This window comes from Epinephelus moara, chromosome 17 (genome assembly GCF_006386435.1).
Source record: "Epinephelus moara isolate mb chromosome 17, YSFRI_EMoa_1.0, whole genome shotgun sequence".
In the NCBI taxonomy this organism is placed as follows: domain Eukaryota; kingdom Metazoa; phylum Chordata; class Actinopteri; order Perciformes; family Serranidae; genus Epinephelus; species Epinephelus moara.
In genome coordinates, this window is record NC_065522.1 from 13,586,747 (window position 1) to 13,614,704 (window position 27,958).

The following is a 27,958-nucleotide window of genomic DNA, read 5'->3' on the forward strand; positions in this document are numbered from 1 at the left end:
TCGGCAATTTTTTTTTTCTCAAAGGAAGTGCCATCTGTGAGTGACAGCGGGGCCTCGGCCATTTATTTTGAATGCAGTAAACAAAGCTGCCATTTTTGCATTTTGAGGGTCTAGATGCTTGCGTATTACCACCGGCAAGGCTGTTTGTTGTCATGGGAGATATTAAGTGCGGTGTGATGTATATCCTTTCTCCATCTCCATTCATCTAGTCCAATCCATGCTCTCTTATAAGCATCACTCAAGCAGGAGGACAAAATAAATCCTCATTTTCACATTTGAAAGCAGGGTGGACAAAAATCCAATACTCAGGAGAGTGCTTGGTCTTGCTTTAAGCATAACTGCTCATGAGAAGAGAAGGGGGCATTGGGAAATAAATCAATATCAGGCCATTTACTATGATATTCTGTGGTCATTGACGATCTGTCAAACCATTTATTTCAGAGTCTGAACTGCACACCAAAATCATTTTCCAAAGAACTTTCTCTACATCCAAAACAAATAATGAATAACTCGCAAATCGATACAGTGTGCTTTATTGAGCTCACATGCTTGACTTGAGTCTGGCACCTGGCCAAATTGTTTTTCACTTGCAAGATATCCCCTTCTGTCCCTCCTTTGTTCTGCGTTGTATCAGACTAAATAATAACAAAAATGTGGATCTTAAATGATCTGCATGCACAGCGTTTTTGACATGAGCCATAGTAGGAAGATGATATCTCTTTTAGGAATAGCAAGGCTCCATTGCACCCTGCCAGCTCCATTGAATCACATGTTTCCAGAAGAGAAAAAACAAACCCAAACTTAGCAGACTGATTTGACTTTTGAATATATAGAGGCTCAACAGTGTGAATGAAAAACATCCGGCACCCTTGATCAGCGCCTCTCAAAGGGCCTTGGGTTTCTCAATGGAATCAGCCTTGGCAGTGCCACATCGACCCGGGTCACACCCCGCTGTTCTACTGAGTGGGGCTGAATAAAATCATCGCCGGCAGACTGAGAGCTCGCCAGGGAAGGGTCAACTGCTCTGACCCCCAACGGGAGGCCAGGCCCCATCTTCCTGGAAAAAAAAAAACACTACCCAAAAAAAATAAGCGCCCATGTCAGCAGGATGCTAACAGAATCACTGGGAGAGAGGTTCCGCGATGAAGTTTTGAATGACAGGCAAACTAGCATTTTGTGCAGTATTTGACAGGGCCGCAGACCCAGCTCTTTGAGGAGGTCTGCTTTCAAAGAGAATTGGTCACAAGCCAAAGCAGTTAGCATGGGCTGCAGAATGTATAAGAGATGTAACGTCTTGAGAAAAAATAAGATTCGAGAGGACAAAATAAGAAAAGCAATTTCCTTTTCTTGAAGTGAAGAGAAACATTATGCCTCCCAGTTACAGTAAAAACCGCAGCAACGGGCACCAAGATCCAGCTTCATTCCTCACCTGCCTTCATCTCACCTACTGGGGCCTTCCTGTCTGCATAAGCATGAACAAGTGACTACCAATTGTCACTGACCCACTCAACTCCACCATCTAAGGGTCCCTCTGGGGTCACAGCCTCAGTGTCACACATGCCGGTGGACGAGAGAAGGATATTGATTATCAATAAACTCATTAAGAACGAAGAGAAGGACTTTCCGCTCAGACACAACAATCTGTTTCTGTCAAAATAAGAGCTTAGCAGTCAGATTGCTTTCATGGATTCGCTTTATTCTTTTGCCCTTTTGAACTCATTGTTTTCCAAATGAGCACTGGCTCCAAGCCATTTCAGTGATTTTAATATCAGCTGTCCCTAGCTATATTTAAACCTAAAAATAGACAGGTACATGAATGTGCATAATGTAATGGCTTAACAATGAGGGTAATGGAATGACTATAATTCTGATAACACTGAAATTCTGGCAGTTATTCCTGGGTTTGGGACGCTGGCCATTATTTTAGAGAATGAGCAATTGATAGTCATATAGTGTCATATATCTGCTCCTCTTGTGTTGTGCATCTGCTGTCCCTGATGTTCGCTGGCAGCTGACCATATCTGTTTCCATTCCATCCGCATATTATTTTTAATAGGATGTGAAGCTTTCAAGGTTGTCAAATCTGGCACATTAAAATTAACATGCATACTGCCTACATTTATATAAACATATAGGGTCTATAAATATGTGAAGGTTATTTCATTTTCCCTTTACTTATTTTGCAATCATGTCCCCACCACTAAGGTTTCTAGAATGTTCCAACCTTCACTGATGCAGTTCTGTTTCAGGACAGTTTACATCTTTTACTTGGAAGTTAACCTTGCGTTTGCGACCGGAGACGGCCATTTTGTATCTTCCTTTGAACCACTGTTTAGGGAATCCTTCTTGCTGTACTGGGGATGCAGGGAATTAAACTTTCCCAACATATCAATGATAAACTGTCAAGGCATCGCCCCTTTGCACCCGCTATGACGCTTCTGCTCTTCAGGCCCTGGAAAGGATGTGCCTGAAGATCGAGATACCGACTGAGGACGTGGACGACTACTGTTATCGCAGCTCTGCCATTAATAAGATCACCCGGTGGCTTGTGTCCCGAGGTTTGCTGGTCTGTGTTATCACGCTTCGGGACAATCTAAAATGAAACAGCGCTGGAAATATGGCGCTACTGTGACAGGGGGTAAAAATGGGAAGAAATGTGATGGGCCATGGTGTCAGTGTGGTTAATCGAAAATAATGGCCAGCAATTTATAGTTGCCGTCCTGACCAGCACTGGATGTACTGATGCAGGAGATCGAATTTTAATGTGTACATTCCATCACTTCATACAGGCTACTGATGTTTAGGGCCCCAGCCAAACGGCACATGAATCTACCGGCGGAGGTTATCATAGAGCAGTAATAAACTGGCAAACACTCTAAAAACAGACTCTGCCTGTTGGGTTTGTGTGTGCGAGTGTGTGTGCCAGCATATGTTATAGAACCTTGTTCAACATTAGGCCGATTTGACAGTCATCTGATTTCCACCTGCGGCCATTGTCATAAATAAACGGAAACGGGAGAGGGAGGAGGTAAGCTCATGGGAGATGCAAATGAAGGACACCTGCTGTGTTGTTGAGACCACAGGGAACCGTGAGACCCATCAGTATTTTTCCTCATTTGACAAGAGTCCATCTAATCTCCCTCTCTCCCTCGTTCCTCTGACTGCGCTCCCCTGGTGTTAAACACTTGAAATGGATCCTGGGGAAAAATAATTCCAGATGCTGCACGGTCCCATGGTGCTTAGTTATGCAGCATTGGTTTATCCTGTCATATAAGCTACTACAGTCCTGAAATAATCAGAGTAACTGCAGCGTTTGTCAGTATAGCCACTGACAGCAGCAGGAGCAGATCAAACCAACTTAATTACTTATTAATATATGAATTATCCCCTAGTTTTATAAAGAAAAAGTTTGTATTACCATCACTTTTTACAGGTTTAGCACATGCAAATATCTTTTTTTTCGACTGCAGCTGCAAAGTTTTGTGTGAGCAATACTAACACCCCTTTCAGACGAACACAGTGACCCGCGTTAAACCTGCTTTGGATGTGAACCTAAACAGACCTAGCTTTGTGACCCAGGCAACAGTTGTGGCTGTTTCATCAAAGGTGTTGGAAAAAAAAACAAGATAATCAAGTTGAATTGTTGCAGTAATGGAACTGTTAATTACTTTTATTTTAATTACACGCCACTCAATAAACTCAAGATCTCAAATATTGCCTACAAAGCGCCATAAATCCATGTGTGCACTGGTACATAGGGATTGACTGAGTAAATGGATGAATGGCAGACTGGTCTAAATTGGCTCCTAATGCACGTCTTGTGCTGTGTAGAGAAAAAAAAAGGTGGTTATTGGGAAGGAGAGGAGGTCGATGACACTTTCCGCTCCGATCTATGCTGTTAGCAGACTACAAGCGGCACTTAACTAAGACATTACAGAGCCTTTTGCTTTTTTGTGATGATGCCTACCTGGAAGGGACTTGAGCAGTGGCAGACACGTGTTTGCTGGAGGGAGACAGCTACTGGCTGTTCTCATTGGTCTGTGGGAACCAGTATCACAGGCCATGGTAAGCATGTGATTCCTGTCGTGTCATATGGAAGTGAGCAAAGCACAGCTTGACTAATCAGGAAAGTGGTTTGGTATGAATGTTATTCAAAGAGCTTCTGATCAGCAGGTCTACATTGAAAGACAGAAATTATACATCAGCTGTGAGTCACGCTCCTCAGTATTAGGTAAACTCACTCATCAAGCTCAGACTGTATTGTCGGTTCCCTCGGCTCGGAGCACAAACACTAAATAACCTCCTATTGGGCTGAAGAGGTAGAAATCAGCTGCATACAATTTTTCTTTTACACCAAGTCATTTTCTGCATTTCACTCCTGACGTCAGAGCTCTTAATGAAGACAGCGTAGCTCACCGCTGCCGAGTTCTGCACAGCCAGTCTAAAGATTTTATTTCACTGCTTCCACAGCTTGCCTTATTTCACTATGGCTTAATGAGAGTCGTTTGGAATAATAGGCTTCCATTGAACGGAGGCATCTGCATCCACACAACTCTAAATGAGTGAGCTAATTTCCAAAGATAATCACCTCTCCTGCTGTGTTTTTATGTGGAGATGCTGTAGATTTTTAGCCTCGGATTTAATGAAGTCAAAAATTACCTCCAATCCTCCGGTAAGGTCGACGGAAGCTGAGCACGTCACTAATATTTGTCTTTAAATCGTAAAAGAAAGGGTGTTATTTTCACAAACATGCCCGTTAATGAAATGACTAATGACACTACCCCGGAATATTTGAACATTTTAAAATCTGTAATATTATATTGCCTTTTCTATTGACAAAATATGAATAGTTTTTTCCCCATCAGCACTTTATTGCATAACAGTTGGCTTGTTTTTACAGTTGCGATGAAAGCAACACCAGGTCACAAGTGAATCAGCCAGTCTGCCATTTAGAGTCCATTAGCACTACTAAACTATGGCCAGAGGTTCTTGTCAGACTGTTCAATAAATGTATAGTTAAACCAAACGACTGGCCAAAATTTGAATATATAAAGTTGAATGAGAATGTCCTTCAATTCTGCTGCTGTGAAAGAAATTGGCATAGAGGCCATGCTGAGGGCAGCCATCAGATCCATTAGCTCAGCACATAATCATCAAAACTTTCTTGCTGCAAAGAAATCCTTGGCTTTACTGTCTGCTTGAAATATGCCTCGATCTGTGCTACAGAGAAATTTTGACTGGCCCAACTGAAGCACTTCATGCTGCTGTAGAGACATAAAAAGAACTACAAACGCTTTTTACATGTTTCCAAGAGCAAACAAGTGAGATTTCTTAGGATGCCTGGGTAATGAAGTCCACTGGGACACTCAGAGACACAATTAAAGGATGAAGTGAGCTCTCTTTTTCACTGTCTCCTCTGTCTCCCTCTTTCTTCCTCTCCACTCTCTCTCTTGTCTTGTCCCTGTGTGTGTGAGAGTGTTGTCACTGATGACACAGAAGCTGTGGCGTCATGCAGTCACTGCAGATGGCAAATATGAAGGGGTGGGGGGGGACGGGACAGGAAGGGAGGAATCGCTTACAAACAGCGTAGGCCATTTTGACAGAGAGAAACCCTGGCTTGTCAGAACAAATGGGAAAGGTCACAAACTGTGACAATGTAGTAATGTCCCATTCACTGAACTACACTCTCCTTTATTTAACTTCCCACTTTCACGTCAACTAACTTGTCTTTAAAAAAATGTCATGCCCTTTTATTTCTGTAAAGGTTGCACTGGAGGCAGCCACAAGCAAGGGAGACGGAGCTGTTTATCACATTCACTGTGTATTTATGCAGTTAGGCTAGAGAGAAGCTGTCAGTAATTTGGCAACATTTACAGTACTTTTCCCCTCGCGGCTCTGTTGGAGTGGCTGTTGCAACAATTTATACAATATGAAAGAAACAGCAGCAGAGGTTAATTCCCTGGTGCAGTGTTATGCAGGCTGGCAGTCCAAGCGGAGGAGCAAGACAACAATATGGCTAGCAGCTAGCGCAGGACATCCTCCTCACAGCTTTGTGTTTTCCTTATCACAATAGACGGTCGGGAAGGTTTCCAAATAACGGCAGAGGGTGGGAAGATGGGGGAGAGAGCAGAAAGAAGGGGAAGGAGGGGGACTGCATTGTAATGTGTTTTCATGGCTACCAAATGAACCTTTCTATAGACTGTGACACAAAGAGCACTGTAAAACACACACACACACAGGCACACACACTCCTCTTGGACTGTCACAGGAATGGAAATCAGCTATGGCAAAAGGAAAATCCACTTGCTGTATTAAAAGCTTGAGGTGTGACGGCCAACATCAACAGCTAAATTGCCATCCGTCCACACATTCTGTATTTTTTTAATGCATATTAGCTTTCTCTCTGAGTTAATACTTTTAAAATAAAACCTGCTGTAATTGACGCCTTTTTTCCTCGTCTAGACCCGAGGCAAGCCATCAACTATGGATGACACTTAAAGCTAGTAAGCCATTTCACAGTCAATCTAAATCTCAGTTTCAACTACAGTCATGGTGGGAAGGTTTCCGTGGAGATTTTTCCCCTGAGTTGCCTTTGAATCATTCATTTGTGTATCAAAGTTACTTTATAGCTAGCGTTTAAATCCATAGAAGAATGGGTTTTTTGTCCATCCACCTTTCCCTTGATTGTTTTGCTGCCTTGTCTCTACCTTTTACTCTACAACTTTCATTTATGCCTTTCCCAACTCCTAGTCCCGCTAATCATGCGTATATGTGTGTGTTAGCATCCTTTTCTCTCGAAACCCCTCATCTAATTCCACCATACCTTTAGGGTATTGACCAAAATAACCCAGTACCAAGTAGTATCCAAACTTCTCCAGTCAAACGCCACCCGCATTCAATGCCTTTTTATACCCAGATCTAAAAAAAATGACTATTTGTATGATTTTGCTCATAGCCAATCACCATAAGCATTCTTTGATTTAATACAACGTGTCATTGGCCCACTTCTGCAGCAGCTACAACCCATAAAATTTGTGGTGTGATGAAGTTCAGTGTGCCAAGATGCCATCAAAACATTCAAAATATGGCTACACTACACACCTGTGGCATATGGTGGCATAATACGCAACTGAATGCTTCCATTCAAATGGTGGGTATCGAATGAGGTAGAAAACAAAAGTATCAAATGAAGTACCTGCACTGGTATTGGTCCACTGGTATCAGCATCACTTTAAGGGTACTGGTACCGTCAGTCTTTAAACCTTACTAAGCTCTAATGTCATCCAATTTTTATCCAAGCCTCATATTAGCCCTTTCTACCAAGGGACCTGATCCCAGGCTTATGTGTTACCTGACATCATGTAACCCAAGTAGCATGTTGTGTTCAACTTTCACAGATTGAAGGAAAAAAAAAGAGAAGGCCGTACCCAGGCATTCCAATTCTCACGTCCAAACTCTCCCTTTCTCACTGTCAAACACACACATAAGGCACGATGGTGTCCGGTTACAGCGATGCTAAAACTCTCCTGGAATGTTTCTTTAGGGTAGATCGACGGGAGAACACATGCAAGGACAAGGTAGGGGTAGGTGGAGGATTAAGTGTGGCAGCTTGGGTTACGCTGCCCTACACCTGACATGGACTTCTCTTGAATAGCGTGAGAAATTTACTGGAAAATCTCTGTGTTAGAGGTCACGGAACTTCTAGTTAACTCTACCCTCTAGGATTTGGGGATGTCATGGCTGGCTGATAGTATTCTCCAAAGTCTGCACCTGGAGAATTTGTATCTGGATGTGAGGTGTGTGATTGGAAATACCTCTCATTGGGCTGGTATAATGTAGCTGTGACTGTGGTGTGACAGCACGACAGGGCCAATTTTTCTTGCCGCAACTCTCATGACTTGATGACTTTCTTCGTCGCATGGCCTATTTCACGCCTGTGCAAATATCTTCATTAAAGTATCATGATGTGGATCTGCCTTACATGTTGAGTCATAAATAACTTAGTGACTTCATGGGGTTTGGTATGTGTAGCTTATTTATGTCTATCTTTAACTCTGAGCTATTTGTGGTATCTTGAGCCATTCTGCATGAACTTCATTTAAGAGTAACCTAAGTCTGCTTAACAGCTCTGGCTAAAACTGCCTTTCTATGTTTAACTGTTGCCATCTCATCTCCCAGTAGATTTGCGTATACACAGGTCCAAATATAGTTAATTGCCAAATGGGTTCATGGGGCTGTAAAAGTGAGTGGATACTGATGCCTTATTTGCTGATTTTATGACTGGTAGTCAGAATGTTTCTCTACTGTGTGGATGCTCGATGTGAGTGAGTAGGAGTGTTTTAATAAACTGCCAGAGCAATCCCTGGTACCCAAGGAAATTTAAACACTGGTATTATTCTATAAATACATAGTTGGGGTCATATGTGCCATAGTTTTCTAGCCTGACTAAATATAAACAAGGCCCGTCTGCGTAGTGTTATCTCCAACGGCGTGATGCAACTCTCCGAAACCCCTCTGAAATAGTTCCTAAAATATACATGAAAAGGGAACGGAAAGATACACCCGTTCTTCTGTGTCGGCTGTTTGAAGACGCAAGCACAACCTTCATCTGTCATCCCTAAAATATCACGACGAGGAAAGAAATAAAGGAAGGAAGGAAGACGAGAAGAAACACTGAATGGAAAAGACAAAGAAGGCTCACGCTTCGGATGGAGTTGTCAGCATTGCTAGCACCACTGAAGCACATCTGTATGAGCAACATTCCTGTTCCAGTATGATGAGAAAAAAAATGACAAAATACCTAAAAGTTTCCTTTCAGGTCTTGGCAGGTTTGAAATAGGCAGGACAAGGAAACGCTGCAACTCACATTAATGTCTAATACTCGCTCATTTTTTTTCCCACACAGAGCTCTGTATTCCCCCCGGGCTACCATTTGCTTTGCAAAATGCATGCATGAAATTCTTGAGACCAGCCTCCCCACGAGAGTCTAAATAATAGATTACCAACACAGCATCCAGCCTGCGCTATAACTTCAGCCCCAACTGTCTGGCCTCATTAGCGAGGGAAGTGTAAAAGATAGCCAGCTGCTAGCCCAGGTGACGGCGCTCAGCTCTGGCCTTTGGCAGTAGTGGCCCACCCTAAAGAGAATATACGGCGTCTCGCTCCGTGCAATTCATCTTGTAATCCGCCTTAAAGCTGCTAAGCTTCCGTTGATGGCAAATGAATGGAGACCAATGGCAGGAAAGATGGAGACGGAGGGACAACAGGGTGAAAGTTTCAGTGAGCGGCACAGGGAGGGAAGAAAAGGACCAAAATGTGGTAGATTCATCTGAGAGGAATGACAGAGGGAAAGGCGGCTGGTTTGGGCCGTCTGGTCAGAACCAGAGGTGACCTAAGCCATTTTCATCCACTGATTGTCCCCCTTTCTCCCTCCTTCTTCCTCTCCCTCCATCTCTTTTCACTCTCTCCTCTGCTGCTCTATCTCTCTCTCCCCCTCTCTCTCCATGTTCGCTTCCAAATGGCAGTCATTATACCGGACATGAAAAGTCATTTTAGTTCCGCCTGGCTTCTTCAAAGCAGCTAGCTATAATTGCAGATTGAGTAGAGAGAGAATGCTGGGGTTACACAGAATTTAAACATTGACTCCTAACCTTGCAGTGATGCAGGAATTTAACTTTGGATTCAAAAAAAGGGAAGGATAAACGAGGAATAATACAGAATCAATATTTACACAAGGTTGATGTTAGTCAGCCCCAGTACCTTGCCTTTTTCTGTACAATGTTTCTCGCTTTGCTCGTGAGATCCATACGTTTAAACATCTCCCTGTGGACATGTGGGTGCCAGACTCTCTGAGCGGATTGGAGGCACTGGATCCCATTACAACACGTGTCACTTCAAGAATTATGGCACAGATTGGGGAAACACTTCCAAATTATGAAAAATCCATCCACTATTAAATGCATTCCTCATTCGTGAAATTGCTGTGTGGCAATGTCACTGCACTTTTTAATGGAATTTTCTCGTCTTTGCCAATTCCAGTGGGAGTCTGGGAAATGCAAATGGCCAACAAATCTCAATCACCATTGTTCTTAAGCTTAATTTAAGAAAAAAGTAAGGTCTTATTTTAGGTTTATTTTATGGAAATAATTTTATGTAGAACTGCAGCAGTCACAAACAGTGTGTTTTGTCTGTTCTCAGGATCTATCATTTGTATACAGTCTTTCACATCCCTGTGTGAGTGTGTCTGCTCATATTAAGCGTGTGTGCATGTGCACTAGTGTTTGCAAGCTTGCATGTGTTACAAATTCAGCCCCGAAACAGTTTACAGTCCCAGAGGGTCATATATATATGTTGCTCTTTCCCAGTTTACGAGCTAGCCACCAGCCTGAGCTGAGCACCCCTCCCTTGCACTTATCTCTTGAACCCTTCTATTTGGCACAGCAGGTAGCGTAATTGTTCTTGGAAAGAGCCTATCAACTAAAGGCTCCATTTTTGACTTCTCGTCGCAGAGACCTTTATCATAACACCCCATTTTTGCCCGGCTCCAGGCTCTAACCGCAGAGTGCCTCTGAACAAAAGTGTTTCAGCTAAGTCATTCCCTTTTGATGGAAGATGGAGGGGGGCTGAGCGAGGAGGGAGGTGGAAAGATAGAGAATATAGACTGGGAAATATATCTTCTGCAGGAGACCCTCCCCGCTGTCCACTCCCTCAGCCCCCCAACCCATGAAACGCAACCCCTGCTAACTCTCTTGCGAGCAGAAACAAATTCTAAAACTGTCATACTTTAATTGAAATTCCATCACTTGTGTGGCTGCTATTGTGGAATAATTTGATAAAGCTGTGTGACATGAATGCACAGAGCCAACCGCCACTTCTATTTCTTCCTCCAGCTTTTATTTCCTCATTCTGCCGGTTATTCAAATGAACCTCAGTGGATTCTGCTCTCAGCCTTTCCAAAAATTAAGATAAGAGGAAATGAGACAATGGGAAGTGCATAAAAAGAAATAATGTTTTGGGTTGCAACACAATCAGGATGAATGCTCGAAAAATAACACCAAGCTACCTTTTTATACCCCATCACTTTCATTCTGGCAATATTTGAAACCAGAATTATTAGCTTTCACTCGCTCTTCAGTTTTCATCTAATTAGCTTTAACTCTCTCAAAGTGCTAATAGTGACAGGCTGTTAGTTGCTAGATGGGGAATGATCCAAAATGGAGGTCAAGGGCAGAATTCCAATCCTCTGCCAGTGCCACTGACCCCGATCCAAATCCATACCAGCATACTCCCTCCCCCTCCATGTCTTCACAACTGGCTACAGGCGTTTGGCATCCATCATATCTCCTGAAACCCAATCTGCAAGCAAAGGACAGCTGCGGTGAAAAGGCAGTCCTCCCTGTTTCTGACACATCGGTACCCCTCCTGAACGCAAAGCCTGGAGGCAGAGCCTCTGGGCAAAGCGTTCGAACTGCGTTGTGCCCAACACTAAATTGAACCATGTTGGAAGTGACACTACGCTTTGCGTGTTAGAATACACACAAGTCAATTTCACTGAGGGAGAAACATGTAGTGAAATCAGGATGAAAGGATGGGGAAACGGGACACTTTTTTTTCATGATTCCTCATGATTTTGATGAGAGTCATCTGAGACACAGAGAAAGAGAGAAGAACATGAGAGAGGACAGAGAGAAAACAAGAGTAACACAAAGAATAGGAGTAAATAGGAAAGAACAAGCTCAGCGATAGCCCTGTGCTCCCTCCACTGCCAAATAATATTTACGCCTCAGCTTTCTGCCCTGACAGGGTGATGGACAGTAGAGGTGATTTTGCCTGGGCGTGAAAATAGGCTTCTTATTATTCCAACCCAGTGGCAACTTGAATATCAATAAAAACTGCTAGCGTTCCCCTATGTGTAAAACCAATGCCCCGTAGCGGTGGTTTTTATCAAGCAACCCACCCTTGACGCTAGTTATGCAGTACTAGAGGTTACGGGAGGAAATGCTTGCCAAGTAAATAAGTGAGTGAAGCGATTGAATAGAGGGGAAAAACACAGCGGGACCGGGGCCAAAGTGAACCAAGGGTAAAGTCATGATCACTTCATTATGCTGGAGTGCAGCTCAGTGTTGTGCGAAATCAAACTGCTTTCTCATTTGTCACAATGCATCAAGCCGGCCTCTGTGAAGCGGGTTCGCATTCGGCTGGAGGCCCCTGACGCACAGGCGCACACATCGGTTGATGATCATGAGGAAAATAAAATGCAAGATATACAGAATGCATACGCCCATGTACAGATACACATATGCAATATACAGTACACATACCAACACTGCTATGACACACACTTTACTATCCTCCTGCCCTGTTTTCTCCAACATGACCTCGACCAGTCAAACTTCCCCTGCATCCGCCAACCACCCACCCTGCCAGCTAGCCAGCCGGCCTGCCAGTCAGTGGGTAGTTGTTAAGGGCTGTTGCTGGCACAAAATAAGCTAGAATACACCCACTGGATTACAGAGGGCAGGCAGTGAGGGGGGTGATTGCTAACAGACCTATTGGCACTCCATCTCCTCCAGCTCCAACACCACGGCGCCTGATAATTGTGGCCTCTATGTTTACGTATCCATTTTTGTAATGTAAGTGTTGATTTCTCATTCCACACTCGTAATAGGGGCCCTGGCCTTGGAATTCCTGAAGTAGTTCTAACACACACACAGGCATAGGCACACACACACACACACACACACACACACGTAAACACACATACAAACTTTTTTCTCACTCTTTTTGTCTGCACTTGAAAATAAACCAGTGAGTCAGAGCTACTTGGCTGTGCTAAGACAATGGGACTGTGAGGTGCAGGCACACTTGTTTGTAAGAGGGCTTGGCTTTGTGCCGAAAAAGGACTTGGATAAGGGAATGTTGAAAGCTCCCTTAGTCCTTCAGGATGCCTCAGTTACATTAAATTCACTGCTGTCAAAGAGCTCATATCTTTGAGCTTAACATTTAACGCGCATATGTTGAAGCGCTTAAAAAAACACTTAGCCAGGTCAGTGTAGATTCGAGAAGTCGTACAAGTAAAAAGGACATCTGAAAGACATTGTTGACTTCTCTAACATTCAGTCTTCAAAATACCCCGGTGTCCCTTCCAGACACTGTCAAAAATGTGGGATATGATTTCCGAATGTGCTTCAGGCACAAAAAGCTGGAGAAAAAAGTACATCGGCAGGCACGCAAAAATGGCCCAACTCCCTTATAGGCACTTTCTAAAGCCTTATATCATTTTTCAATTTAATGGCTTGCATGCCATGAACTGTTTGTACCCTTCACACACACGCACACACACGCACGCACACAGCTGAAAGCTTGACTCATTTCTCCTTTCATTTCCTTTACACTATAATATAGAATTACCTTTTCACAATTTACCATTTTTCCCCCCCACAAAAAGCTATATGCTATTTTGGAGGATTTAGAAACGCCACTGAGGAAAGGACGAGGGTTTGAGAGAAGATGGCCGCATCAGTGCCGCTTTTCCATGACTAAGACACTTCGCTCCCTTCAGCGACTTTGGACAGCAGCACTTTAAGCGAGCGCCACCTTAATGCATATCCATTTTGCCTCCTCTTTTGAGTGCTGCTGTCGCACCAGCGAAATTGGAAATCGAACGTGTGTGGTGACAGCGTTAATTGCGCCGTGTCAAAATTGGGCAAGTGCTAATTGTTTGAGCTGGGAACTGTAAAACATGAAAGACAGTGGAGGCGCTGGGAAGTGCTCTTCCAGAGTGCTTACTGGCTATATACTGGGAATTGCTTGAGCAAACACACATGCACACTCATTTGCATGCTTGAACACACACACACCTACTGGCCCCTCGAACACCTCACTAGCCCACACCACCCTCAATCACCGCCTTTTCATTTGGCACAGACAGCAATATATTACACCACATACGGTCAGGTTGTTTTACACCATAATGCCTCCTTCCATATTGCACATTACAAATGCTGAATTTTCAACAAGCTCACTGATACACAGCCAGTTATTTTATGAGCTTTGTAAATGACTATTTCTTTTAAGACTGTTTTCTACATGATGCCTAAAATCCCTTCTTCATGGCTTGTAGCCTCTGTGCTGCATTCCCCTCACTGGCTGAGGAGAATGAGTCCCCTAGTGGCCCAACCGGCACACTGAGCACAGGTGGTGTGTGCACAGCTCTACTGGAAATAAAGGTTCACTTTCACCTGATTGACAGAATATGTTGCGTGACTGACTCTGAGCCTGCCTCACTGATTATTTTTTTTTCTCAGCTTTTTGAAACATGTGAGCTCTTTAAAAAGCAAAGTCAACTTTAAACCCCGCGAAAATAAAATAATAATAATAAAAAAAAAAGTGATCTAAAAATAAGACGGATAAGATGAGAGATCTCTGGAGAGTTGCAGGAATGCACTTTGAAAAATTCTTCACAATCTACTCGCTGAGAAAGGCTTCCACAAGTCTAAAAGGGTCCATTAAATGAACTGTATTTACATGACAGTGGGCTTAAAATAACATTTGAGCTGGCGGCTTTTGTTATTTTTGATCAGATCATCTGCAGCCAAACTCGAAACGCAATATTAAAGCCGTGTAATATATTTACATGAATGTGTGGGGATCATTTAGTAGAATAAAACACATTTTGTCACAAGCCAAATCTCCACAAACGGCACACCATCACACACATATTCCACCTGCACATTCAAGGATGTAGTTTATGTGCAGATGCATATTAAAACAGATAAATAAGCCATTTAATGTTGCTATTTCATGCCGTCCGGGGCGTTTTACACACTGTTATGTGGCTCGGAAAGCGCTGCCTATCCAAGGTTGCGCGCGTTCGTAATAATAAACTCTGCGTAAAACAATTATTGACACATGATTTAAACGGTTATACCCGTCACCACGCCAGCCAGCACATAGCCTGTGTGCGTTAGGAGAATAACGCCAGGCTAAATAGGTGTAACTGCTCACAGCTGATATGTTTGAAGCAACTTCACGAGGCTCTACGCACACCTGAAATCACTGCGGCAGCGACTTCAGTTCCGACTGTCATCATCTCCAAACTCCCAGGCTCGCCAAACACTTACCTTATCACCATTTTGCGGTCAGTTTGAAACTCAGTCTCTCCTTTATTTTCTGTACAAAGAGAGTTCTTGTTTTACATCCAGTTATGACAGTCTAGTCCCGGGGAAATAAAGAAATCCGTCCTCAGGTTCTTCTTCTTGTTTCCCCCCCAGCGTCTTTCCTCGAGTTGTCCGTCACCAACGCGCTAACGATCTTCGGGGGGCGACAGGACGAAAAACACGCACGTGGAGGCGTGTGTGTGTGATATATTCTCTGGTTTTGGCTCTGTCTGTTTGGTGCTCGTTAGATCTTCATTGGATTGAACGTGGCGAGACTGTGGTTGTGTTTGAAGAGTGCGGTGTGGCTGGGACACACAGCCCCCTCGCTCTCGCTCTCGCTCTCGCTCCCCTCTCTCTCTCTCTCTCTCTCTTTCTGTCTCTCCTTCCCTCACTCTCTGTCTGTCTGTCTGTTTGTCTGTCTGTCTCTCTCTCTCTCTCTTTCTTTTTCTCTCTCCCCCTGCCGAGACCCGAGCACGGACTGAAACCCCAGGCAGAGAAAAACGGGAGAATGAGAGAGAGAGAGAGAGAGAGAGAGGGAGAGAGGTGTGTGTGTATGTGTGAGTAGGAGGGGTGACGTCACTCAGCGAGGTCCCACTTTCCCAACTCTCCTGGATCAACTTTCCCCCCCAAGTCCACTGCAGGAATGTGCACTTGGACATGGCTATTTTAGAGGTGTGTGTGTGTGTGTGTGTGTGTGTGTGTGTGTGTGTGTGTGTGCGCGCGCGCGTGCGCGTGGGTGAGTGTTTGGGTCTGACTGCATAATTATTTTCAGTTGGTAAACCATGAGAATATGACTGAATGTGTGAGCCCACATGTGTCTGCATATGTTACAGCTACCGCTATGTTATCATGAGGGAGGGTAGTGAATGCATACTGCATATCATGACACAACTAATAAATTATAAAAAGATTCAATCATTTTCCATATCCTGTTGGGGGTCGCAGGGGGGCTGGAGCCTATACAGGCTGGACACCCTGGACAGGTCGCCAGACTATCACAGGGCTGATCGTGTGTGCCACAAATCAATTAATTTCAATTAATTTCCCTTCATTCCCTGAATCAACTAATGTTAATGTTAATCTTTGTACTTCATCTGGACACAAGACATGTAACAATATACAGTATCACTTTGAAGAAAAAGTTTGGAGAAGCTTGAAAAGAGAAATATATTGACATTTTTTCCAATGTAAGGTAAGACAAAAATAACAAGACAGGACAGAAACTACTGTTTAAATACAGAGATGGGCATGAGAACTTGAGGATTCGTTTGGACACAAATATTTGTTCAGTGTATAGAGTAATCCTGCCTGACCTCCGATGTGAAGATTTTATTCATTTTCCTCTCTCTCTCTCTCTCTCTCTCTCTCTCTCTCTCTCTCTCTCTCTCTCTCCCTCTCTCTGTTTATCATGAGACTACTGCTGTGGAAGTGTGAACAGTTTGGGAGAGTAGGCCTTCAAACACACACACAGTGACAAGGCTAACTGTTAGCATCACAAGGCTAATGTTACCTACCTATTACTAACGGGACAGAATCGAGCCATTTCAATGTCAGTGTGAACTTGTTGGGACCTTTTAAAAGCTCAGTGTTGGATGCTAGCTGCTGCTGTTGCGTTAGCTCGTGCTAACTGGGCAGATGTTCACTGACCGCAAGGAAAGCGGCTTGGAGATGGCCCCTCAGTGCTGCATCAAACGTGTCACGGCAGGGACAGAAAGTTTGCCAATTGTTTTATGTTAACTTTTTGGATAATAGGCTGATAGGTTGTTCTGTGTCAATTTACATGAAGATTCTTGCATTAGATTTTTTTTTTGAGAGCACTTGAGTAGTCTGTAACAATTTGATGCAAATACTCCAATATGGAAGTTACTTTAAAAGTCCATTCGTAGTTATTAGATCTATACGCTATGAAAGAGCAATGCCAGTACTACTTTTTTATTATTACGTTCAGTCACACTTGTTTTAACAAACTTAACAAATTTTGAAAAGCACTTATGATATTTGTAAATTTAATTTATTGTTACTCTGTTGCTAAAATGGCATTACATTTGGTGAAGAGTGCACAATGACCTGTTAAAGGCTCGACACTCAAAGTTTAGGACTTGGGACTTTTCAGTTTTGACTTGGAACTTGACTGAGGACCTGCCTATCTTGACTTGGGACTTGAGTGCAAAGACTCGAGACTTGGTTGAGAGTTGCAAATCAATGACCTGGTCCCATCTGTGGTACTCATCATGCAGGCGAAATGGCCCTATCTCAATTTTACATTGTTAGGCCATATATTGTCCTCTTAGATGATTATTACTGGCGCATTAACATGCAAGCAGCAGCTACCTATTTTTATACTTTAAAATATGCACCAGATTTTAAATGTTTATTAGAGGTTTTAACATCTCAAGGTGAAAATGTCCTTGTAGCTATAGCTGTCGAATACATTTGGTTGAGTAAAAAGTGCAATATTTCCTTCTTAAATGTAGTGAACTATTAATATAAAGTAAAATTTATTTAATTAAAGTACAGTACTTGAGAAAATCTATGCAGTTAACTTTCCACCACTCGTCCTTAAGCAGTTGAGAGGTGAAGCCTGGCATACATGGGTACCTAGTGGTTGGGGTACTGTCAGCGCAAACTCCATAAAAATGTCATCATGTACAATGAGGCTACTACAACTCATCACTGAGAGCCACAGACACACTATACTGTACGTCCCTGCAGGGATATTTTATTGATTTTGTTGTCGGACTGTGCTTGAATGTGTCTCCATGTCTGTCACCTACCATTTTGTTTATTTTTATCAAAGGCCAGTGCTTCTATACGCATGAAAGCTGCGTTCACATACCGCATTGTGTACTCCAAGGTCAGCCTGTCGCAGCCAAGTTGAGCAGTAACCGCTGTAATCCATGTGTAATGATCAAACACATTTCATGTAATGATTCCAAGACGTGATTCATTCACGTTCACGTTACTGAATAGACATAATGGTGCACGAAAATTGCATAAAGGGACAATATTGCTGCTGATAACACAGTCAAGTGCACGGTCCTCTGATGTAGGGCTACAGAAAAATAACAGCAATGGCCCGGGGAGACAGATGACTATGACCAATTGTGTTTTGAGAAAAGTTGCTTTTGTGGCAGCAACCCAAACCTTCTGATGAACAGCCGAGCCCTGCAGACACCAACATCTAGCATCCAACAATAGTACTCTGAGAGACAGACTACTGCAGTCAGCAGATCTGTTTTCTTACCTGCACTCAGACATGTCATGTATCTGATTGAGTAACTGTGATGGTGATTTATACCTGCAAATTATGCCGAGCTCCATTTTCTAAGGGCAGAATTTGATACAGCCTCCGCATGTAGATTTATAGGCCAAAAAGAAAGTGTTGGTTCTGTGACAATGAACAATAGAGAAACTTGATGAAATTACTGTTATGTGAACTATTGCCCTCGACTGCTGGCTATGAGAAAGCATTGTGGGAGTGATAGCTCGTTGTGTCTAGCGGCACAATGTACTGTAGATCACAAATGTCGGATTATCTGACGTTCACTAAAGCGGTTATTCGGAAAATATTCTTACATATCAGGAGTATGGATTCTAGGTTGGAAGGCTGTTGTGGTTGTGAAGAAAATATCTGACACTGAGAAACCTCTGCTCTCATTAATGAAATGATTCCAGTCCTTTAGGTGAGGCATGCTGACATTCACCTACGACGCATGACTGTAAGGGGCTGCTTCTTCTTCTTTTTTTTTTCCCTTTAAATCCCTCGCCCGTATTCGAGTTCTTTGAATATAATTGGATGACACAAGTTATTAGATTTACAATTCTGCTCTGCATCTAACCTTGTGCTTTCATATTCTTGGCACCAGCTTAGCAGTAATACAGCGGCACTTGTTGACAAATGAGGGCAAGGGTAGGATTTATCAAGAGCCTGCCTTGCTAGCCTATCATGGCTGAACTTTGTCGCCCAACAGGACGCGGTAGTCTATAAACCAACTGTCCTTCAACAAGAAGGATCCAAGACAGAGAAAATCGGAGTGCTGAGCTGAGACGCAGCATACCACATGCTGCAAGTTTGCCTATTAATACTGTTGACAGTGGGAAGGCCGTTAAACTCGCTTGGCAAATGCTTTCTTTGCTATAGGAAAATGACAACACATTACTATCATGTGAGTCAACAGTGTTTGATATACATGTTTACATCCATGCGTGTGAGGGTCAGGCAAAGTGTAGCACTGATTGACATTTACTATGTAAATGCGATGCAAATTAAGCTAAGGATTCTAAAGGTTATACAGTATCAATATGCATTTGCTTTGATAAATTATGTAAGCAAATCTTTTGATGTATGTGTTTCACTGTGAGACTGCCCACGCAGTAGATCTGTCTCTCCAGTTATCTTTTTCTTTTCTTTCTTTTTTTTTTGTATCTTAATGCTGAACAATGGCAGTAATAATTTAAATGCCATATTCTATAATGAGTTTCGTTAGGGCTAGTATCGATTAGCAGCTGTCACCATGCATATTTCAGTGTTATGCTGTTTATCATCATGCGAAGTCTCAGATTTGAACTGAAATGTCTTGGCAACTACTGTATAACTTGGTGTTAAATTTTGTACAGACATGCATAGTCCTAACTTAAAGGGACAGTTCATCTCCAAAATGAAAAAATCCTATTTTTCCTCTTACCTGCAGTGTTATTTGTCAGTCAAGATCGTTTCAGTTTGAGTTGCAGATTGTTGGAGATATCGGCTGTAGAGATGTCCGGCTTCTCTCCAATATAATGGAACTAGATGGCACTCAGCGTGTGGTGCTCAAAGCCCCCCAGAAAATACATTTAAAAAAACTCAACAGCAGTGTCTCTTTCTTGAAATCATGACCAGGTTCATCAAGATAATCTACAGACCTTGTTGTGAGCAGTTTCATGTACGAACTTCGTACTACACCCTCTCACTGTTTCATTGCGCAGAAGGAAGAGTGCATCTATTGCTAGTTCAACTAGCACCACTGAGCTAACTAACATTAAAGCTCAGCTGAGGAGGACACCGTGATTCTTAGCGTCTTGCGCTGTCACAAACACGAGCCCCGGGTCCATGAGTTGATGCACACTTCCTTATGCACAGTGATGTGGTTGGCAGGTTTAATTTGGTTAGAAAGACAATAGTTCACATGTACGTTTTTTTGACTTTTAGCACTACAAGCCGAGTGCTATCTCGTTCCATTATATTTGAGAGAAGGCAGACATCGCTATGGTCAATATCTCCAACACTCTGCAACTTACACCAAAACAATCTAGATTGATAAATAGCGCTACAAGTAAAAAGGAGATAAGTATTTTTGGTTTGGGCGTGAATTGTTCCTTTAACTTTGTCAATACTTTGACTTTTCTTCAAGCACCACTAGCAGGTCAAAGCATTTAATTACCTTGTGAAATATCTTAACATCTACCATACCTGTGAAACTTATGACACCTCCGTGAGCCTCAAGCTTTACTTTGTGTTTAGCGCAAGTTAGCAAGTGGTTGCTAAACCACATGTTAGCATGTCAGCTTCTTCACATGCTCACATTAGCATTTAGCTCATAGCACTGCTGTAAGTACAGCCTCACCAAGCCACAGACATGGCTGTCGAGTCTTATTTAAAAATACAGTAAAGTGGTTTTTAATACAAGCCCAGTCCTTGACAGCCCCTTTGTGTCATGCTGCTAGAGCTGGTGGATACCTTGTATTTAATGTTACATTTTCTCTCAGCACTGTCTTTAGTGGTGGCCTTGTGGACTATGCAAGTTACTGTATGAAGCAAATCGATTCATAGATTTGGTAGGATTTAATTTTACAGAGTGCAGTTTTTATCTCCGTGGGGATCAAACAGCTTCTTAAAGTCATACTTTTTCTCTTGTGAATCAGTGTTAAGCTGGCTGATTCAGAAACAGACAGGCAACACGAGTAGAAAATCAATCAAGTTGTTCTTTAAGTTGCAAGAAAAGTGGTCTGCTTTTAGTCTGCAAAAAAGGTTTTAAGTGATGCTTGTCAGATGAATTTACACTAAGGACTAGGCTCAGACTGGATTTTGTTGTTCAATAGGCTAAGGTCAGTTCCATTGTAACTCAATCCAATAACTGCCATATCAGTTTAACACTTTAGATTTAGGAGGGCTGACAGCTATTTTAGAGGGATTTTTCTCCTCCATGGACAGCATTTCAATTCTGGATAAATTGCATGGATTTCTGATCATGCAGCCTATTTATAATTCTGCATGCAAAACTGTCAATTTCACATTTAATGTTAGACAGACAGACGTGAAAATACAATATCGTTCACTGTCAATCTCGCCATAGCCCGAGGTGCAGGCCTTTTCACCCTTGACAAGTTGCTGGCGAATTACAAATGACTGTCAGTCAAGTCATTACTCTAGTTTCTGCGACCCAAAGACAACACCATGTATAATACTGCGGAGAAGAGGGACAACTTGTCTGAATCAAAAACAAGGACTGTTGTTTTCAGCTCCTCACGCCCCAGAGTTGATACATTTATAGTCCCCACCTCCCCCGCAACCCTGATCAAGTAAACCAGTCATCGTAAAATTAATTTCCCCATCAAGCGAGACTCGCGCTCTTTGGGATAACAATCTATCTTAAGCGGATAAATCTAATCCAATGTGTTGAGATTGACTTGTTTATGGCCGCTGCCCAAGCAGTCAAGAGAGGGAGAGAAGGGCGGGGGGGTGATGAGGGGAGGGAGGGGGGCTAAAAGCGACAAATGCCAAGGTGATATTACACACATCTCGAAGGCACGAAAAATGTAAACCAACACCCAACTGTAGTCCTTGGCTGAGACACCTAATACTTCTCTCCTTCTTAGAATCTGTCAGACATGATGGATGGCTAAGCATACAGCCATGCTTTCATGAGCTTTGATAGCCATAATTATGTACATGATAGGGAAGAAGGGGTTCGTTTATTGGTTTGATGTCAGACAGCTATATACAGAGCCTTACACAATCAGTGAGAACATCTATATAATTCACTTAGTGACCTACGTAACTTGGAAACAGTGACAGCCGTAAAACACGTCCCCCAGGGCGAAACACTCTTTAACGCCTCCTGCAGCCAGATCATTAAATCAACTCTATTTATGTTTCCAAATTAACCCCCGAGAGAGTTACCTGGACCTATAGTTATATAGATAGTTGTGTTATGACGGAAAGTAAAAGCTGTGCATTATTAATCACATAATAGCAAAAAAATATGTATGACTTCATAAGGAGTTTTTGTGTCACAATCAGGCAGCTCTGCATACTTGGTTTCAATTATTAAGTATTTCTCTGTCACATTAAATATTCATAAGCAACAGTCAAAGTTGGTATTTGGGGAAAACATCTTTGGTTGTTATTTATTGAAAGTTTTACACTCCAAACTCTGCTAATCTGCTTCATCAGGACTTTGTGGATGTAGTTTTGATCAGGTTTGATTGACAGTGCAGGCGACATGAACAAACAACCCCACAACTGTCATCCCATTTCCATTCAAATGCTGCTAACTTTGGTAAGTGCACAGAAATATATGACATCAACATTTTATGTAAAATAAACCAAAGCTGTTTCAAGTTTGGCAGCACCCCATCACTCATAGGAAAAAGCTGATTGAGAAAATAGGTTTTGGACCTGGAGAGAGCTTTGTGGTTATACATTAGCTCTTACTGGTGCTGCCAACGGTTTCACGTTAGATATTAATTTGGAGCAGCTGACTGCAGCCTGGTGTCACAATACCTCCAGACCTGACTGCACGTAGTGTTAAATCCTGGCGAAGCTGACTACATGTTTAGTCTAGAGTGACATTGCCTCAGATTGGAGGAGTTAAGTGTTACATGTGTGATCAGCTCTGATTAGCTTTCAAGCAGCCTTCAACTAGAGTTCCCAAGATGGCACGAGTTCGGCATGCAAAGGCCACAGTAGGGACACCACAGAAGCAGACATGACTGCAGATTGTTCTGCGCGGAGGCTGCATCTATTCCTCGTGTATATCAGTGTTTATAATCTATTGCTCAGTGTGCAACAATGCATAATATAATGTCTGGCATGGAGAGGGTCACAAGCATATTGTCGATGAAAAACACAATGGGCTGCACTCCTAAAGAGGGCAACTTGAACTCTTACATGACCCCAACAGCTCCGCCTGTCACGGGGCACGCTGTGACGAGAGGCGCAAGCTTAGTCATCTGTTCTGGAACTGCTGAGTCATGAGTAGTCAATATCACCTTATTATGATGTCAAGCGGAATCAGATTCGCGACGAGGCTTGTGTATGGGACCTCGGTTTGATTTAGTTTAGCGTTGGCATGGGGTGCAATGAGCTGAAAAGCAATTAGGTCCATTAAGAGATCAACTGGGATAGCGTGAGCAGCCATGGTGTGCAGCAGCCTGCGCGGAGAGACAAAGAGAGATAGAGGTAGCGAGGGAAAGGGGGTTTAGACAGATTGAGTCAACTCCTGCCTGACAGAGTCCCTCTGTGGAACCAAGCTCAGGACACCTGTCCAGTGAAACCATGCAAATTTGAATCTCTGTGTGTATTGCGAGCATATGCAAATGTCTGCCTGATGCAATAAGAACCTAACAAGTTGGCATCAATTCTGCGATTATGAGATAGAGATGGAGAATGAGGAGTCAAGGAAGTGGAAGTGACTCTGTGGAAGTGGCTGACAGATAGGCCTTTTTCCCAAACTGATCCCGACCCCGCTTGCACTTCACTGCTAATTGTCAGCCCGCATAAAGTAACATTCACAGCTGCGGAGGGCGCCTCCTGTTAAGAACGAGGGTATACATAAGCAGATAAACTGTAAAAAGCACTCGCACACTCTCCTCCATAAGCAGGAAGCATCCGTCACCATGGATACTGGTAGATGCATTAGCCGCTCTGCTTTTGAGTTATATTGTGTGCTGTTTCCTTGCAAATGCAAAACATCCCAAAAGAATGAACATGTGCTCTGTATGCTCTATGGGTATACATATTATAAGCTAGCGCTGCAATGATCAATCAATTTGTTTAATAATCAACAGCAATTTCAATTATCGACTAATCGTTTAAGTTAGTTATTAAGCAGAACTGCTGTTTACAGCTTGTTAAATGTGAAAAATTGCTGCTCCTCCCTGCTTCATATCGATGCAAATTTGGTTTTGGACTGTCGGACTACACAAGCAAGTCTTAGTTAGGTCACCAAGGGTTCTAGACTCTAGATATTTCTTCTATTTTATTATATTGACTATATAATACATGGAAAAGAAGAAACAGATAATGTGATTAAAAGAAAATTGTTGGTTTCAGCCCTTTTTAGCTAATGGGTTCAAGTCAATTTTGGGAGGAAATGATGGTTTCTCTTTTTTTACTTAGTTCTTAATAATATTCAGTGGTAGTTTTATATAATGTACCACATTAGGATAATTTTGTTAGGGATATCATTGTCACATTTCTCTTATTTTTTCCTCTATAATTTCTCTGTATTCCCTGAATTCACACGTGTGTTTAAAAAAAAAAAAAAAAAAGTCCTGCACTCCTGCTTTTTCCCCTCTGTTGATCTTTTCCCATCTCACTCCACTCCCCTTCATTGTCCTTTCATTTATTTAAATATTCCCTACTCTAAAAGCCTGTCGCTCCCTGTTGCTTCATTTATCTGCCCATTCTCCACCCTCTCTACATCCACTTGTTCTGCTCTCTACCCCTCTGACTTTCCTTCCCCAAACTAATAGTGACACATACCTCATCTCTGTCTATGTCTCTTTCGGCCACTCCCTCTCTCTCCATCCCTTTCCTTTTTCTCTCACCCCCTCTCTCTCTCTCTCTTTCAGCGTGTGCGGGCTGGCATCGGGTATTTACGAGAAACCTCTCACCATAGCCGATTGATCACGGCCATTGTTTGCACTGGGTCCTCCATTTTACAGTTCAGTGTTCATGAAAAGGAGCTTTTTCCACTCCTATCTGTCACCCCCTCCACCCCAAAATATATTCTCTCCCTCTCTCTTTCTCTCTCTGGCCAGTGATCCCCCACTGACATTTTCACAAGCACACCTTCATCAATTTCACACCCCCGATGCCCTCCTATGCCAGTGAGGAAGGTAGGAGGAGGTGAATTGATGGGTGAGTGCTGACAAAGCTAGCTGGAATTCGAAGTCAAGGAGTGACAAAGTTCTTCAAGTGTAGGACAGATAGGACAAGGAGGGTCATCGGTATGTGTGTCCTCAACAGCTGCATGACGCCAAACAAGTGCTCCAATTCAAATATTTCGAGTAGAGTCTATTAAAAGTGCTTTTCATGGTGTTGACCACACTGCCACAGTGTACAGTGCAAAGCGTCTGCATCTCAGCTTACCATTTGCTGCCCCCTGTAGTTTGCATCTTTCTCATTAATTCCTCCAAAGATGAGTCATGCAACTCATGCTATAAATCCAATAATGCAATAAAAGGTGTGATGGAAAAAGCAGTCCAGAAGGTAAACATCCTCTGTGCTCGCTTCCTCCCTTTAGTCTTGGGAAATTAGGCCATTCTATCATCAGCCAACTGGTGCATTTATGAGCTGCTAAAGTAATTGGCGGTAGCGGCGAGATCTCAGCTGAGGCAAAGGTAGCACATTCACCTCAACAGAGCCTTAAGCTAAATGCTTCGATGAAATAACAGAGAGGAGATGGAGGAGGAGGAGGAGGCGAGTGGAGCAAAAGAGAGAAGCAAGGTGCCTCATTCACTGGCTCAGGGGTTTATGGGATTGCTCCCAGCTGTCACTCTGTGTAGTGAATCCGCAGCACCGTAATATCTTAATTGTTTCAAATTAAATGCTCGTAAAATGGCAAAGGAAATGAGTTTTTCTCTCTGGCTAATCCAAAGCAGCCCCTTGACTTACATCTGGGCCCGCTTTAAGTGAGAGGGGGTTTAAAAGGTGGAATGGCTCCCACATGAGGTGGCTATGGATAGGCTGGTGTGGAATTAGTCTTTATAGGTTGTGAACTACGAACCTATCACTGTGCACATGTGAATCACGTGTCTCAGAGCGTCTCTCGCCCTTTTTCCTCTCTGTTCTTCGGCTCCCTATCATTTTCCCTGTCTCTACATCTGCTTCTCCCCTTTTCATTCTTTCTTAACATGTGTGCACACGAGTTTATGTGTGTACTTATGTATGTTCATGTGGAGGATGTGTGCACGCGGAGGCTTATCATAATAAACAGTCTAAATATCCTGTGGGGATTCACACATTTAGTCTCCCCCCCATCTCCCTCCGGCACTTCTGAGACTCAGCTCATTCCACGGCACACATTCAAATCACTCAACCAGCTAAAGCGTCCTGAATGACATCAGCCTTACTGTCAAACACACACATATATACGCTCATGTATGCATGCATGCACACACATAATGCACACACAAATGTTGGCATACATGCAAACACAGACAAGTAGAAAGCCCTTCCCACCTCAGTCACCAAGAATAATCGGTGAATATTGCCTACCGCTCTGTACTCAAAGCATGTACTGTACGTTCGGTTTACATGCCAAACACATGCATTCTGTGAACACAATAAGACGTGCCTCTCATGTCTCTTTCCCACAGACGATTCCCAGTCTGAATGGTTATCGAAATTTCCCATTTGCCCTCGTTAACTTGACATCTTCCCTTCCATTCTTGTGCAAATACCAGTTTGAAATGAAGCTCCTAACTGGCAGATCCAGCAGACAATTATACGCCATTACATCCGCAAAGTGCTTTAGTGGTGTTGCTGTAGGTGGTGGTGACGGTAGGGGCAGTGAAGTCGATTACCATAAAATGAAACACCAACTGAGAAGGCCTGACACCTCTCCACTTGGAACCAGAGACTGATTGAAAAAAGGGAAGAAGAAAAAAAAAAGCCTAAGCGTCATTATTGCCTCACAATGCAGGGAGTAGCTTTCATTCTACTCAGCAGATGGTGATACACGAGTGCCGTGGTAAAAGTTAAACTGACAAGTGCTTGAAAAGTTTCTGGCTCCCATCAATATGCCATCTGCAGTTAGTAACATCTAGAGGAAAGCAGAGTGTCTACTTTTGACAAAAGTTAGAGTACATTGAGTGTCTTTATGAACTTATCTTTCATTATACAACAGTTAGTTCCGACCAAGTTATTTAATCAGGTAAGAGGTTGATAACATCACTGGGACTTTTAACTATACGTATCACTCTGTTGATTACATTAATGGTTGTTCGTTATCTAATATTACCTTAGATTTTAGTAAACTTAGTACCACAAAGATGATGGCCAAACGGCCCTCACCAGGTTGACTGACAGCAGACATTTACTGAACCAAAATATTTTTCATGTCAGCTCCCCAGGAAGAAATCCACAGTGTTTGTATTTATCGAGTCGTGGATTTTATTTCCCAGCCCACCATAGCAAGTGAGGGGAATCTGCTGCTCACAGACAGACGGGGAGCAGATCAATCAATGTAGATTTGGTTCAAAAATTAAAAACATATACAGCAGTATAGTTGTTTGATTTAAACAGATGTTTGTGCAGATTACGCTTCACTAATTGTGATAGAAATAGACATGTAGCATAAAAAACAGAGATGTCTCTGCAGGGGGTTATCATGGAGACGACTAAAACCTTTCTCTGAAGCCGAAGATGAAAACAAAGCCAGACTGTTTAATTTCAGTTTTCATAAATCAGGCTTTACCATAGACCTAACTTACACGACGTAGCTAGCTAATGCTAATGTTCAGGAATGTTTATGCGTGCTTGGCATCAGTCAAGTCCCATCAATTGGAGAACTACTTGTGTCGGCTGAACAACA

The 27,958-nt window shown here is 42.8% G+C and overlaps 1 protein-coding gene across 13 annotated transcripts in view; it reads right to left on the reverse strand.

The window, feature by feature from the left end:
• Positions 1–27,958, reverse strand: part of LOC126404725 (receptor-type tyrosine-protein phosphatase delta-like) — a 427,878-nt gene that overhangs the window by 127,449 nt on the left and 272,471 nt on the right. For 9 of the 13 annotated variants that reach the window (XM_050068116.1, XM_050068110.1, XM_050068117.1 and 6 more), the window contains exon 1: positions 15,123–15,632. The exons of 1 other annotated variant lie outside the window; for it this stretch is intronic. The gene's annotated coding sequence lies outside the window, so the exon portion shown is untranslated. Of the gene's footprint in view, positions 1–15,122; positions 15,633–27,958 lie in introns of those variants that run through there. 3 more of the 13 variants (XM_050068118.1, XM_050068114.1, XM_050068115.1) reach the window with 1 other exon arrangement.